This window comes from Mercenaria mercenaria, chromosome 5 (genome assembly GCF_021730395.1).
Source record: "Mercenaria mercenaria strain notata chromosome 5, MADL_Memer_1, whole genome shotgun sequence".
Classification (NCBI taxonomy): domain Eukaryota; kingdom Metazoa; phylum Mollusca; class Bivalvia; order Venerida; family Veneridae; genus Mercenaria; species Mercenaria mercenaria.
Window position 1 is genome coordinate 40,212,891 of NC_069365.1, and position 16,944 is coordinate 40,229,834.

The 16,944-nt window shown below is 33.7% G+C and overlaps 1 protein-coding gene and 1 long non-coding RNA gene across 2 annotated transcripts in view; one reads left to right on the forward strand and one right to left on the reverse strand.

Annotated features, from left to right (window-relative positions):
• The window catches only part of LOC123556963 (perlucin-like), a 53,139-nt gene that overhangs the window by 20,495 nt on the left and 15,700 nt on the right, over window positions 1-16,944 (forward strand). The window lies entirely within an intron of this gene.
• On the reverse strand, window positions 5,715-16,504 carry LOC128556986 (uncharacterized). The gene is made up of 3 exons (XR_008370965.1): window positions 16,089-16,504; window positions 11,671-11,754; window positions 5,715-10,639 (listed from the first exon to the last, which is right to left on the reverse strand). It is a non-coding gene; the product is annotated as an uncharacterized LOC128556986 (long non-coding RNA).

Here is a 16,944-nt window from a genome sequence, read left to right on the forward strand (position 1 = left end):
AAATCTGACAAACATCTGGAGTCTCCAAAGCTAGTTTGTTTACATGGTAAAACAGCTTTTCAGCATTTGGGTCACAGTGAGCCATAAAAGCCTTCAAGTTCTGTACAGGACAGTTTTCGTAGTCACCTTCTATGGCATAAATTCTCTTTTCATTTGTGACGCCACTTTGATTTTGCTTTTCTTTCACGTCATAAGTGAGACGAATGTACTCCCGGCTTTCCTCATCAGCACAAATCTGAAGGCTATTGCGGTTCAACTGTGGGTGAATTTCGAGGCCCCGAGATACAAACTGTATACTGAGGATGAACCAGGCTCGGTATCTGAGTGCTATATGATTATTCGCTTTAAGACAAGAATGTATGGCATTCAGATCTTTAGGTGGAATGATTGGTTTGTCGGCAGTTGGCAGGTTTAATCGTTAAGTCCAGCTTTTAGGTTAGATTTTAGTTTTGCGTCGAAAATATCATTTGCCTCCTGAACAGCTGTATTCCGGACAATATCTATGCTCCTGCTAATATCACAGAAATGTCTATGAATGGCTGCTCGTGCATTTTTCATTGTGTTACGATGGTATTCTGAAGCTAGGTTTTTGTCTTGAAATTTTTATTGTCTGTCTGGTGTAATTTTGTTTTGTGCTTCTGCATAGAATTGCTTTAAATAGTTGTTCAGTTGCTCCTTTGACTCAATCAAAAGCTTCGAAAAGTTGAGCTAAAAATGCTACATTTTCAAAGCTGTTAATATTAAAGTCACACACTATGTCATGATTATGGTACAAGTTATGCATTTTTGTATATTACATAGTTTCTAACAGCATTTTCCAACGCATACATTATTTGATTACAATGTACGGTATGCCAATATTATAACCAAAATTCACGAGCTCGCTTTTTAGTGCGCCTGCAGGTCAAAACGTACCCAAACCAAAATGTACCCATGTTTTCTCAATCCCTGTGAATTATTTTTAATGTTAAAGGGTTGTGCATTCTATATTAAGGTTTTTAACTATATTTCCAAAAATCGTGATGAAATAACAGTATTGTATTTAAAAATACAGTGAATTAGTATTGACGAAGATCAGTTACTAGAAAGAATTCATCGTTTAAAACTGTACAATTTGAATTGCACGTAACAATACGCAAAATAAAAAAAAAAGTTATGGCAGACAAATTTTAATAATTGGGATATGAAACTAAATTGATAATTTTCAAAAAGGTAAAACATACTAGGCATCAGTTGATATGTCAAAAGAAACACACAGCACGGTACGGATCATAAACAGATAACTCCAGCAGATAATTTCAAATAAATCCAGTCCTTCACTTATGTCCCTTGGATATTATGTGAAGTTATGACAGAACTAGATATTTTTCTAGGGTTATACATTATATTGGACACTACAAATACAACGTGTGATTATCTTGTTTTCTGCAAACAAAAAGATAAATTCGTAAGGGAAACAATATTTTGCAAATTATTTCCTTGTTTTAGACAGTATTATACCACTTAAAGATGTTGCCAGCCACTGTTTTATATACTTATGGGTATTGTTTTTCTAAAACCACCGCCCATATTATTCAACTGAACATTTTAACTATACACTATATATGTAAAATGACGATAAACTGAAAATATGACCAGTCATTTGTGACGATATGTTACTGCAGATTTTGACATTTAAATACGTGTACCTGTACGTATATGTAAGGGAAATTCTTACGTATAAAAATAAATTCTTCTGAAAGTGCCTAGTAAATCATGTGGTCGTAAATGCACACCTTTAAGACAGCAAATTAGACTTTTAAACGTAAATGTACGTTTTTACGTCTTATCTAAACACAATGTAGAAATTGTCGGAATTCCAGGGTGTGAGAGGTGTTGCATGTTTCAGTTCCTCTCTTGAACAGACTCAATCATACAGAGTCTGTTATATTGCTTGGTAGCGCTATATCCTTCTATCTGACTGTAACAAATTGAAAAGCAGACAGTAGTGCAGTGTGGGGCTGTTAAAGAAAGTCTCCTTGTAAGTTATATTCTCTACTCCTAGGATCATTGTGTACAACCAGTTTGATTATGTAGTTTTTCGCCTAAGCAAGTGTTGCGCGTTTGATTACTCTCATGAACAGAGGCAATTAACACGCGTCTGCTATTATTTTGCTTGGGACTTTCTTATAGATTTTATGTACAACGTAAATGACATAATAAAAAAATATTGAATACTGTAGTTTAAAGGATGAGCTGATTTTGTGTGCAGTTTGAAGTGAATTTAGCCTAACCTTGACCTTTTTACACAAATGTAATTCATAAAGATATTGTTGCGTACTTTCTCATCTAAAGTGTATATTGCATAAAATCTCAACATTATAAATACAGCTAAACCTAGAAGAGCTAAAATGGATTTTCTTTGCAAGTGGTTTTTATTTATGTTCATGTACATGTACACTGCTTCAATCAGCAATGACACTTGTGATATCTAATAGCCATCTTTCACTAAATATATTTTATCTTTGGGTATTTATTTCAAATGTATAAAATCCTCCTCAAATGTATTTAACTTTACTAAATATAAAAATTATATATGCATATAGAGCTACGTTCATAATTAAATGTCAACAGTTGATTGTTAAAACACAGCTAGTTTTTAGTGGCAGTACACATTTATACTGTATTCAATTCAGCTGCACATGCATACAGTGTGTACTATTTTAAACCTAATGCATAGTACTGTTAATACACATAAACGTTTTAATTTTATGTTTACATACACTGGTTTTAAAATATGAAATTTTGGTCAAATATACCTTTAAAAGAGTGTCTAAATCTTCAGTAAGGGAGGTACAGTGAACCCTGCATTAAGACCACCTCATTATTAAGACCACCTTTTCCAGAACAAAATTATTTCCGCTTTATTTCAGTCCAAAATTATGGAACACTGGAGCTGTCTTACGTTATATGAATACGAGGTATCTTCTTTAGTTAGAGTAGTATCTTCTCAAGCTCTTGTTATGTCCTGTGAATTATACTGATATCATGTTGACTCCCAATGCTATCATGTCTAACGTACGTACTATTTTGTCTGAGTGACGTACTACTTTGTTAAACGACCATCCTATTTTCTCAAAGTAACATGCTGCTATGTCTAGTGTATACATACCATCTTGTCCAAGTGACGTACTATTTTGTTAAATCACCATCCTCATCCTATGCTATCATGTCCAATGTATATACTTGTTTGAGTGAGGTATTTTTTTGTTAGACGACCATCCTATTTTCTGAAAGTAACATGCTATCATGTCCAATGTATATACTGTCAGAGTGAAATACTATTTTGTTAAACAACCATCTTATAGCATGTTTCTTTCAGAAAATAGAATGGTCATTTAACAAAATAGTACGTCACTCTGAGAAGATCACTGGACATGATATCAAACGCAGGTGGTCATATTAGCAGGGTTTTACAGTATCTATTGGAAACGACTCGTTCATTTTTTAATACAATAGGATGCTTAAGGTTCATTCTATCGGAAAAATAGTGGGTCTAAATAAATTAGATTGGCGGGATTGTTACTGGACAAAAGTCATAAAAAGTATACACCATTAGATTCGTCTTGGAACGAAGTATACGACTAGATAATCAAACTACGACTATGACTCTTTCATAAGTCGTACGACGACGAATTTGGTAACAAAATTGGTCATGTTTTTTTCAAAATCAAGGGTTGCTTCAAAATACACGCGGAGTCCATTTAAAATGTATTAATAGACAGACAAGACATGTATCTAGTTCCTGCCACCCTTTAAATTACCCAAACTTTTTCTAAAAGGCTGACAATTTACGATTGAAAATATACTTTAAAATGCTTCAGACGATTGTTTTCATCGTGTTTTGTTGACATGACGGACTACTTTTTTGTTACTATAAATACTAATATTGCACGGTGAAAACGTGCTCGATTCCCGCCAAATATAATAAAGGATAGTTCTTCACGCCGTTTACCTGAAGGGAGATTTCTTTATCCCGATTATCATTCTCGGCAGATTTTATAGATCCAATAACACTATTCTAATAGTACAGTCAAAAAGTATTCGAATAATAATCAATATATTTTTTTTTCAAAATATTCTACAACCTGAAATGAAATCTAGAATATCTAATTCATTGAACTATCCAACATTTTTTCAAACGGTCTACTTAATATGATAAAAGCGTTATCGTTCCAAACTTTGTAAAAAAAATTCTTACATCCATAACGTTTTTTAAAAAATTTGACTACCTCAGGGGCGGATACAGTATTTGGTGTAAGAGGGGGCGTAAAATATTTGAAGACTAGAGCAAATAGGGGGGTCCGGGGGCATGATTCCCCGGAAAACTATGAAAATAATGGATCCATTTGGTGCATTCTGGGCGTTCTGAGGTACTTTATTTGTTATTGACAAAGGACAGGTTTTGTGACAAAATCTACACAAATAACATGCTAATTATAGTCACGTCTTCTGAATTGTCAGACTTATTCTTGCGCGAGTATCTCGGAATTTCTTAGCCGTTCGTTTTTTTTTTTTGAGGATTTTCGTGGAGAGGGTTTACCTAGGACTAAAATAAAAAGTTTTTTTTGGAGCTCATGCAAACTGTCAGATTTTAAATGTGCCAGCATAGCGAGCCAGAAAAAAAAATGCATTTTTTCCATCAATAAAAAGAACAAAAAAAACAAAAACAAGTAAGACAAATTACCTGTGAGATAGAGATAAAAATGCATTTTTTATGTTTAAGTTTAAGTTTTCGAGCGTAGCAAGCGAGAAAAAATATGCATATTTTTCAGCCGGAACAAAAGATTAATCATTATTGCGAGCGTAGCGAGCGAGAAAAAATGCATATTTCATATTCTTCAGTCAGAATAAAAGACAAATTATGTATCCAAGCGTAGCGAGCGAGAAAAAATGTATATTTTGCAATCATTTTACCCAGAACATAAGACAAATTACCTATGCTCCGGCGATTTTAGGGGCGGGAGCGCCCCGGTGACCCCCCACCACCCCCTCAACCCACGACCTCCGCTATGAATCCACTAATTTGAACTATTTATTCAAACTTGATGGAGTTTTATTGTACAAAAACGGCTTTCGTTTTGGAGTTTAAGTATGCCTGCATCTTAAGCCTGACAACATAACAACTTCATAATCTCTGCCGACGTCGTTGATAAGCTTAAATGTTGTAAAACTTTGCTAGATCCCTCTTCCGACATCGACCTTAAAGGCCTTTATCATACTTAAGGGCAGGTCCGGATCTAGCCTGGGAATCCAGTCTGACAATTTCTAACCATTTTTCTACCTGCAAATTGACAATATAAGAAACTCGGATGAATGCCAATTAACATTAATTAGCATAATTTAAGTTGGATCTTTAATGTATGTAAGATTTCTTCTGACAATTATTGTCAACGGCTTCCCAGGCTAGTCCGGATCCAGAAATGCCTTTATTTGATGCAGCGAGGCAACAATTTAGAAAGAATGTGTCACCAGCGAGACACATAGCTCCCAGCGTGAGTAGGAGTCAGGGTGTTCTTCCCCTGCAAAAGTTTGAAATATAGTTATGTAATGGTGGCATCTGACAGAACTTTTTGTCTGAATTTTGAGAAAATATGTTTAGTAAACAGCATCTTCTGTGTATGACTGTGCTATTTACGATAAAAGGGATGAAAGTGACGACAAGTAAAGTAATGAATGATGACAGTTTTATTTTGCAGTATAACAAATTCATGCATGTTCACTCAAATAAAAGTGTTATGTATATGAGCAAGGCACAATAATGCATAGACAGTTGTGCTACAAAAGGAAGCAAACTCTTCCCCTTATCGGTATAGTTTGACAATATTCCTTCACGGAGGTTGCAAAGCGAACTAGAATGATGTCGACAAAAATGTTTCATTCAATAACTTATAATAACGACGGGTCAGTAATGTTATTAAGGAAAAATATATAGAAGTTAAACAACTGAACAAGAAACAGATGCGCATGTCTACATAATGTTTATGATGCTTAACAAGTTTTATTTGAAATGAAGAGAAGGAAACTACAATGTAGTTGTCATCCATTGTTAAAGAAGGGCCACAACTCCAGACAAAATAATCGGTCATAAAAGTCAGGGCAACATGTACGTATTCATTTCATGCTTCTGATGTGTACCTAGTTTCAATTCAGTTGGATGGATTTGTTCGACTTAAGTTCACGAGTTCACGATGTGATGAATTAGTTCAAGATCAAATAGGGCAACAACTCCAGAAAAAACGACAACAAGAATTTGTAATAGAGTTAGCAACGTCCCCTGCCTAAGGACATTTTCATCATACATACTGTATGCCAATACAGCATCTTGGCATGAACAAAATAAAACAAGAGTGCCAGGATGTTAAATATATGCTCGTCAGAAAGATGATATAATAAAACATTTTCTGTACAAAACTATAAGTTTGGTAGACAGAAAGCCAAAACAATGACATATCCAATTCTAACAACCAGCGTAAAAAGTTTCAAGAATAATCGTTTTATATAGTAGCAACAAAGGGAAGTTAAGTTTTGATTTTTTAAGTCCACAAAAAACTCCTTACCAGAAGAGGTACCTTAAAGTACTCCTAAAATTTGAAAGTAACACAGAACAAGAGCTGTCCGTAAGACAACGGGCTCCACTATTCGGGGATTTGACAGTAAAATGAATATATGTCTGAATAAGAGACCTCTACTTTAAAAGGAAGATACACCAAGGGGCATAATTCCATCAAATACACAAATCTGAGTTATTAGGATTGTTACAACACATGCAGATGATGATGATAAAGATATATTTTGAGTTTCAAGTCATTATCTTATATAGCACCAAATTTATGTCCAGAAAACAAAGTTTGTAAAAAATTTAAGTATAAAAGGGGCATAATTTGGTCAAAAATACAAATCAGAGTTATGGGGATTGTTACCACACATGCAGATGATGATGATAAAGATACATTTAAAGTTTCAAGTCTTTATCTTATATTGCATTAAAGTAGTATTCATAGAGCGAAGATTGCAAAAAAGTTTAAGTACAAAAGGGGCATAATTCTATCAAAAACACAATTAGAGTTATGGGGTACGTAGCCACACATGCAGATGATCATAAATAAATACTTTTAATTTCAAGTCATTATCTTTCAAAATACCAAAGATATGTCTATAAACAAAATTTCGGAAAATAACATGAAAATAATTCTAAGTATAACTCCTTGGTGACCTTGACCTTGGGTATAATGGGCCCAGCCCTTACACATACTTTGTTTGTATGCTGGACAAAGTTGAACTTACAGTATGATATAAGCAAAAGTAACAAAGATATGACAGAAAAACAAAGGTTGCCGAAAAACTTTAACCTTAAAAATAACCTAAGTGTAAGACCTTGGTGACCTTGACCTTGGGTATAATGGGCCCAGCCCTGCACATACTTTGTTTGTATACTGGACAATGTTTATGTAAAGTTACAGTAAGATTAAGCAACAGTAACAAAGATATGACAGAAAAACAAAGGTTGCCGAAAAACTTTAACCTTAAAAATAACCTAAGTATAACACCTTAGTGACCTTGACCTTGGGTATAATAGGCTCAGCCCCTATACAAACTTTGTTTGTATACTGGACAATGTTTATGTGAAGTTACAGTTACAGTAAGATATAAGCAATATTAACAAAGATATGACAGAAAAACAAAGGTTGCCGAAAGACTTTAACCTTAAAAATAACCTAAGTATAACACCTTGGTGACCTTGACCTTGGGTATAATGGGCTCAGCCCCTACACATACTTTGTTTGTATACTGGACAATGTTAATGTGAAGTTACAGTAAGATATAAGCAATAGTAACAAAGATATGACCGAAAAACAAAGGTTGCCGAAAAACTTTAACCTTAAAAATAACCCAAGTATAACACCTTGGTGACCTTGACCTTGGGTATAATGGGCTCAGCCCCTACACATACTTTGTTTGTATACTGGACAATGTTTATGTGAAGTTACAGTAAGATATAAGCAATACTAACAAAGATATGACAGAAAAACAAAGGTTGCCGAAAAACTTTAACCTTAAAAATAATCTAAGTATAACACCTTGGTGACCTTGACCTTGGGTATAATGGACTCAGCCTCTACACATACTTTGTTTATATACTGGACAATGTTTATGTGAATTTACAGTTACAGTAAGATATAAGCAATATTAACAAAGATATGGCAGAAAAACAAAGGTTGCCGAAAGACTTTAACCTTAAAAATAACCTAAGTATAACACCTTGGTGACCTTGACCTTGGGTATAATGGGCTCAGCCCCTACACATACTTTGTTTGTATACTGGACAATGTTAATGTGAAGTTACAGTAAGATATAAGCAATAGTAACAAAGATATGACAGAAAAACAAAGGTTGCCGAAAAACTTTAACCTTAAAAATAACCCAAGTATAACACCTTGGTGACCTTGACCTTGGGTATAATGGGCTCAGCCCCTACACATACTTTGTTTGTATACTGGACAATGTTTATGTGAAGTTACAGTTACAGTAAGATATAAGCAATATTAACAAAGATATGGCAGAAAAACAAAGGTTGCCGAAAGACTTTAACCTTAAAAATAACCTAAGTATAACACCTTGGTGACCTTGACCTTGGGTATAATGGGCTCAGCCCCTACACATACTTTGTTTGTATACTGGACAATGTTAATGTGAAGTTACAGTAAGATATAAGCAATAGTAACAAAGATATGACAGAAAAACAAAGGTTGCCGAAAAACTTTAACCTTAAAAATAATCTAAGTATAACACCTTGGTGACCTTGACCTTGGGTATAATGGGCTCAGCCCCTACACATACTTTGTTTGTATACTAGAAAATGTTTATGTGAAGTTACAGTAAGATACAAGCAATAGTAACAAAGATATGACAGAAAAACAAAGGTTGCCGAAAAACTTTAACCAAGAAAGGTAACGCCGACGCCGACGCCGGGGCGAGTAGTATATCCCCCCTATTCTCCGAATAGTGAAGCTAAAAATGGTCTTGATTTCTCCCTACGGTCAATTATAAAAAGTTGTCTATATATTGTTTATAGTTACAACAAAGAGAAGTTAATCTGAAAAAAATCTAAGTCCACACAAAAGTACTTATCAGGTAGCCTTACGTCAAAATACATCAAAAATTGGATATAACATGCGTGTTGTACTACAGAAAAGTAGTCCCAATTTTCTCCTAGGGCTAATATTAACCCATACCTTGCTGAATTTCTATAATGAACTTGTCCATTTTTCAATTTGGACAGTACCATTAACTGTTAAACGGGATGCTTACCAAAAATATACTGATTGAATCGCGAACAGTGCTGATCACCATCAGACTGCATGGATCTGCAGGCTGATCATGATCTACACTGGTCGCAAAGACAGAATAAATCATGTTCAGCATGATAAGGGTTAATAGAATAGAACTTTTACAGTAATAGCTGTTTATAGTAACAGCAAAGGATTAGGGGCCTGGTTCTTACTCATGACACACCATCTCATAATGATGAACATTTTTGCCATTGTACATCAAAATCCCTCCATGCATGAACAAGAAATGCTACGGACAAAGTCATTTTTGTATCTGACCTTTGGCCTCCAAGTGTGACCTTCGAGCTAGGGGTCTTGGTCTTGGGCATGACACCTGGTTTCATTATGGTGAACATTTATGCCAAGTTATCTAAAAGTCCCTTCATGGATCGCAGAGTTATTGACCAGACACCAAAAAGACTCTATTAACCTTTGACCTCTAAGCGTGACCTTGACCTTGGAGCAAGGGTTTGGGTCTTGCGCATAACACGTTGTCTCTTTATGGTGAACATTTATGCCGAGTAATTCCAAAATCCCTTTATGTATGGCAGTTATTGACCAGACAGAAACAGACCCTTTTAACCTTTGACATCTAAGTGTAACCTTGACTTAGGAGCTAGTGGTCTGGGTCTAGCAAACTTACATTGAAACATCCAGAAACATTTTCTATAAAACAAGTATGAAAGTCTTACACTTTTTCTACAAGACTATTTTATAAAGTTACAATTTTTATGTAGAACTATGCTCAGAGAAGTTGAAGATTAATCAAAGTCCACACTTTTAACTTCCATATTCATAATATCATTAACAGTTGTGAGGATAAAAAGTATTTTTTAAATTATTAAAAAGCAAGTTCTTCATTCATGACAATTATTTCTTTTTCCCTAATTCTTGATATTTCTTCTCTGATTCCCCCAATGTGTTTGGAAATAAGATTAAACCTTTTGTATTATCCCTGTAGCCATGTTGCAATTTTTATTCAGAATTATGCTCACAAAATTGGAAAAGAAATGTTGCACTGGACACATATTTTCCAGAAGAGTACACCTTTCTTAACTTCCTTATGCAATTAGCAATTGTTAGATTTCAATGTATTTTGCAAATTATTCTTAGGCAGTTCTTCATACATGATGCATACTTTTCTTTCTCTCTAATACTTTCTTTGATTCTGGAAATATGGTTGTACATTCTGCACATGTATGATCAATCAAATAGTTCAGTTTTTGTTGACCAGTGCTTTAAACAATAGTGGCCCTTCAGATGATCATCTGAAATGGAAAAATTTAGCCATATTTACACTAGTATAAACTTAACATGTTTTATATGTTCATAAAACACAAAATTTTAGAAAATAAAATCTTACAATTATAATATTATCAGTCTGACAGACATTATCAAGAAAATGTCATTAAGAAGTGGAAAAACACTACCTTACACAAGTAATAAAGAAATACAGCTTTGAATTCAAACAGATGATATATATTTGTCTGTATGTCTTCATGCATTCCATTTTCAACTAACACTATATATAGGCAGATGATCACTTCATGTCCATAATGTATACTAAATTTCTTATGAATTGTTTGAAACTGTGAGTAGGCATACACAATGTACAAGTGTATTTGTGATATTTTAAAGGACATCTCTCAATAAAAAGTAACCTGAAATGAAGTCTTGCAATATGTGCATGCCTACTTCATGTTGATAATTTCATATCAACTTACTTTTGCACTGTGACACAGTATGAAAACTGTAGGAGGAGATGAAATATAATTCTTATAATATAAAAAGGGGCATAACACTCCAAATTTAGATTTTAGGCTAACATAGATAAAGGCCTTAATTTACATTTAAGGCAAAAGTGTATTACAAGTTTCAAGGGCATTGGATAGAAAGTGGGGGAGGAGCTGAGTACATAAAGAACAAAAGAAAAGAAACTGTAACTCTCATTTAATTCAAGATTCTAAAAGGACCATCACTTTAGAAAACTGTCATCAGATGTAAAATCCACTATAGTATGTGTATAATTCTGCTGCTTGGCCATGAAGTATACCATGATCCATTTGAATATGATAGAATCTGCAGAAAGAGAGTTTTAATGCAAAAGGTATGAAGGAAGCTATGATATGACAATTTGAAAAAGAAAATGACATAATAACTGAAGAAACAAATAATCAAATTTGATAGTCCTGACAATATGTGCCTATCCACTTCATGCTGATGTACCAAGTTTCATTTGAACTGATAAATAGTAATTACATAAAAAATTTAATAAATGCAGCTCTAAACTATCCTGTACCTTTTGATGTCTACTGTTCATAGTCTAGCCAAAGCTCCAGAACTGGCTGCATTGAGGCATTTTGTTCACCATATCATACTGTAACTAAAAAAAAGCCCAACATGTACATTTATATATACATAAATTTTTCTTTCACAATTAACTGTGATTTCTCTATACATTTCTGACACTTCACATTTAAACAATTTAAAAGTACAATGTACATAAGGCCAGCATTTTTTATTTTCTGGTTTACGGGAGATTTTTAAAAAAATTTGGGTCGGGGGGGGGGGGGACAAATAAAAATAAAAATAAAAATCCCAATTTTGAGCAGTCGACCAAATAAATAAAAATAAAACGTCCAAAAGGATACAATTTTTTTTATTTTTTGTACACCACAAAAAACAAAAGCTTGCAAGCTTAAATTGCATACACACTCACAAATGAACTATTCTGAACCGGTTTATATCTCATCATCTCAGTATACTGTTGTTTTCTTAATGTGTAGCTTGTATGAATATTGCCATTTTCAAAGTCACCAAGGATATGTATTATTTGTGTCTTTGTATGTATCTATTTTGTAATAAAAATAGACTTGTGGAAACATTTTTCATAATAAAATATACAGATACCACAGTTGACATATCATAAGAACATTGCCTAATGTTTATTATTTAAACATGATAAACATGAATAAAAACTGCTATTAAGATGGGGATATGCAAGGACTACTTTAGGTCTTCATACTGCATACATGCATATTAATTGGCCGGAGATGCAAAGTCTTAAAAGACAGGCATTGTCATACTAGAAAGCAAAAATTACCAATGGATAAATATTATGCACACTGGCTTTAACATTAAATTTATGGCTTTGGTTAAGTTTCAATGACTTGAATATTGTTTTATATTTTGCTGATTGTCAGTTCCACCTATATTGTACGACAAGTGGAAACAATCTGAATTTTCGTTCAGCTAAAATGTGTACAAAATAAAAACCTTATCGGCTGATGTTCAAACAACAGTATCGGAGATTTATAGGACTCTTCACTGAGATGGGACTTGGACTTAGTAAATTATGAGTCCGAAAAAACATTTATTACTGGATATGTCATTATGTGTTCCTCAGTGTCAAAGGCACATGTGACATATAGTGTCTGAATGTCTGTCCCGAACATACTTTCAAAGGGCACAGTGTATAGACTCTCTGTACGCCCAAACGGAAGTCGCCAATAACTAGGCGTTCACTTTCGTTTTTCAAATTTTTGGAAGCTGTCGGTAGTGAGTATTTTTATGTTTTTCTTTGGTTATTTGAAATAAATATTCTTGTTGTATATTTTTTCAATGTATGATAAATGTCTCTGCAACAAACTGCCGTTAAATAGACATTAACACATGAAATTAAAACGTATTTTCACTCAAAACCCAGCAGGTCAAAGCAAAGACGATGCATTCAGGCTAAAAATGCCCATTATTTAGGAACTGCGAGTGAAATACGTGTCAGAACCGCTTCTGAATGTTAAATTATAAATCCATGGAAATGAGTTTATACCTACAAATATGAATTTACAATCATGAATAGTTTAAATATTGTTTAATTCAACATGCATCTGAATTATGCACTGACCGCCTAGTTGCAAAACTTTATATAAAGCTGTTACACTATTCGCCAAAACACTGTACGCCTATTCGATAAAGAAATGACTACGTGTTTGGGCTTGAAGGCTCTATACACTGTACTTATTGAATTTATACATATAAGTTTTGTATTGTATTTTACTTGCGACAGTGAAACAGTATTTATTGGTCTGTTTCACCAACGATGTCCTTGTCTTGGACAAGAAATAGAATCTGTGTACGTGTTTCCGTTAACATACGAGAAAAATATATAATTATTTATTCCGCTCAGCTTGACAGGACACTTTTTGTTTTTTTTTCTTTGTATTTTCAGCTCGACTATTCGGGGGATAGCGGTGCTATTCTACTCACCCCGGTTTCGGTTAAAGTTAAGTTTTTCGGCAACCTTTTTTTCTGTCACATTCTTCTTTTTTTTTTTTTTACTTTTGCTTATACCTTACTGTAACTTCACATAAACATTGTGCAAACAAAGCCTTTTTATGCAGCGACTGCCCATTATACCCAAGGTGAAGGTCACTCAAGGTGTTGTACTTGAAATTATTTTTTGAGTTTAAGCTCCGCCAACAGACAAACGCGCTGTCTAAATGAAAACTTTGTACAATCAAAGTGTCCAAAACGAGTCTGCTCATCTATCTTCCAAGACGGTGGTTAGTTTAATACGTCTAGAACAACTGATGTTAACATTAGGAGCCAGGTCATTTACAGTTTGATTTGTAGCGATTACTGCAATATTTATTAACGCAAAAGAAAAATAACTAGATATTAGCTTCAATCTGCTTGATTTTGACTGATATCAGCGGTGATTTGGAGCCGGATATTAAAATAAACAGAAATTACCAATAACCGCGCCGACGGCATGTAGCTGTTTCTTCTGTGAATTATGAACAAGTCTCCGAGGTGCCGGAAATGGATCAAACACTGAGTTGTGCCACGTAACGATTATATGAATGATGCGTTAGTGATTTATGTGAAAAGAATCTAGTCATTATTATAAAAATAATTTCAAACACTATGCAGGTTAGAGTTTATTAGTACGCATTTACCAAATTGAATTAGTCGCGCGGCTGTGCCGCGCTAGACTAAATTAATTTGATAATTACTTACTAATAAACACTAATCTTTACGAAAAGTGGATTCGAAACTGCAGTAATAACATAAACTGGTTCGTGACTGTTATGAAAACGAAAGAAATTGTAACTATTACTTTTTAACTGTTGGTTATCCATAAAACAACTCAAATTATTGAAATATATGAATGAAAAGAAGTTTTGAATAGGCGTACAGTTTTTCGACTAAGCGTTCAGTCCGGATTTTAGAAATTGCGATTAGTGGGCCAGTAATGTATCGACTAGTGGGACAGTGTAATCGGCATATATGTCTCAGAAAAACACATTTTCCTAAAAACGCATTCGTTACCATAAAGCCATGCTAGTATTTATCGATGCGTAAAATATTTACCTACGAAGTAGCAAAGGTTTCAATTCTTTGCAAAAGCTCAAGATACATGTATTTCAAAGAATTGATAGTTTCATTACAAAATCGAACAAATACCCACACGTGATTTGACTTGAAATGAAGTATATTAAGAGTTTTAATAGGAGTGTTTGGTATCTACGTAAACAGCAGCTCTTAAACAATACGAAGATTAAAACTACACTTACTTTATGCGATATTAATGAAATAAACAATGAAAATCCAAGCCATCCGCGACAGCAAAAATTTGTGTTTTGATTTCTGAACGCCTAGTTTTTGGCGACTTCCGGTTGAGCGTACAGAGAGTCTATACACTGTGAAGGGTCTTCTTACAGATTTTATCGGCGTATACTTCAAGCGAACATGGGAATGTTGCTGGGAGTTTCATGTTTGATAATTATCTTTTGAGTTATAGTACCTGGCTAGAACTTTAGTCAAACTAATTTGACGCGATTCTGATTAGATTGCCTGTCAAACATATTAAACAACCATTAATCTGACTGTCCAATTTTTTTGACTACATCATGTACATGTAGTTTGAATTTTTTATCACATGTATCTTTGTCAAGCATTTGCATGGACATGTGTCATTTTACATTGAAATTGCACCATGTTTTGAACAGAACTACTGAAAAGTGTGGTATTAGTTATTTTATCTTCTCTAACCCCCAAGACTTCAAAGTAAAAAAAAATGTGTTGAGCAAGTTGATACTCACTTTTGCTCCTCCATTTTGCCATTTCTCTGGTTTCTTTCCTTTTTATCAATTGTGGTATTTTTCTGACAGTCCCACATGAATCTGATCGTTGTCAAATTATAATATACAGACAACAAATCTCGTACATGTGATACGCCAGAATTTTCAACATCTGGACAGCGTTGATAGTGAAGGTCATTTTTCGTACGTGATTATTCCTAATGTTGAGCTTTAGGTGCTGTAATTTCTACTCAGATCCAATTTCTTTACAATACTTGTTATCTCTGCCAACTTATTCCAAAGATTATTGTCTGTTAACTTGTACATTTCACACAATTTACATGCATGGAGGCCGCCATTTTTCATGCGTCTGTTGATCTTGATTAAAAACCTCTACCTTACAGTTAAACTTTTATTTTTGGCAGCAGCAATTATGGACGGTCGGCGGGTAAAATGAAAATAAAAGTACTGAAAATGACTTTTATTTTTATTTTGTTTTGTCAAAAAATAGAGTCGGCGCTCCCGTAAACCAGAAAATTAAAAAATGCTGGCCTAATTCTAAAATCAGTTATTATAGTTTGTAAAATAAATGCTGAATGCCATATCTATTTTCAAAACACTTTTAAACACTTACCTGTATAAAATGGTGTGTAAATTGGCAGTCTTCTTCTTGGCAATTTTAGCATTCATTGTCCCATTATTTCTTTGAATAAATTTATATCTTCATCCGAAATAAGTAAGTATAGTATAGTATAGTATAAAAAATATGAGGAAATATATTGGTGGTTTTCAAAATAATGAAGCAAAAGTGTGACATAGGGGTTGGAAATTCAAACCTATTTCTTTTAATGGTCACCTATTTTTTATGATAGCAAATAATTCAAATTTCAAGGAAATATAAAACTTTGGGAAAGTGTTGAGAAATACCAATCAGATAACATTTTGAACAGCCTTCAGTTCATAAGTTCAGAGAATTTCCAGTAAGATGGGTGATAAATATTGCAGTGTTTTATGACAAGGAAATATATATAACAGTAAATGTTTTTCAACATACAGTCGAATACCGTTACCTCGATATTCAAGGGACTGTAAAAATTGCATCGACGTATCCGAAGTTCGACGTAACGATATCGACTGTATATGAATAGGTGTTTGTGTATAGTTTGAAACTTATTTAATAAATGTTTGTGGACTTTGGTTTTTAAAATCACCTTTCCTGCACAAATCTGACATAAAAATAAAATTTTACCTAGAAAAGTTGTTGCTGAATGAAAAATAATTAACATATTATTATAAAACTTTTTTTTTTCTCACATTTTGCAGGTTTATAAACCACATTCCAAATTTCAAAAATGTCTGGTGATTTTTAAGAGATGCACATGGGACACATACTACAAATCAGTGTAATATTCATTAAGTATTAGTTTTTCTGTTCAAAACAAGATTAATGGTGATCATCTTAAGACAAAAGTCTATTGATCAATTACTTT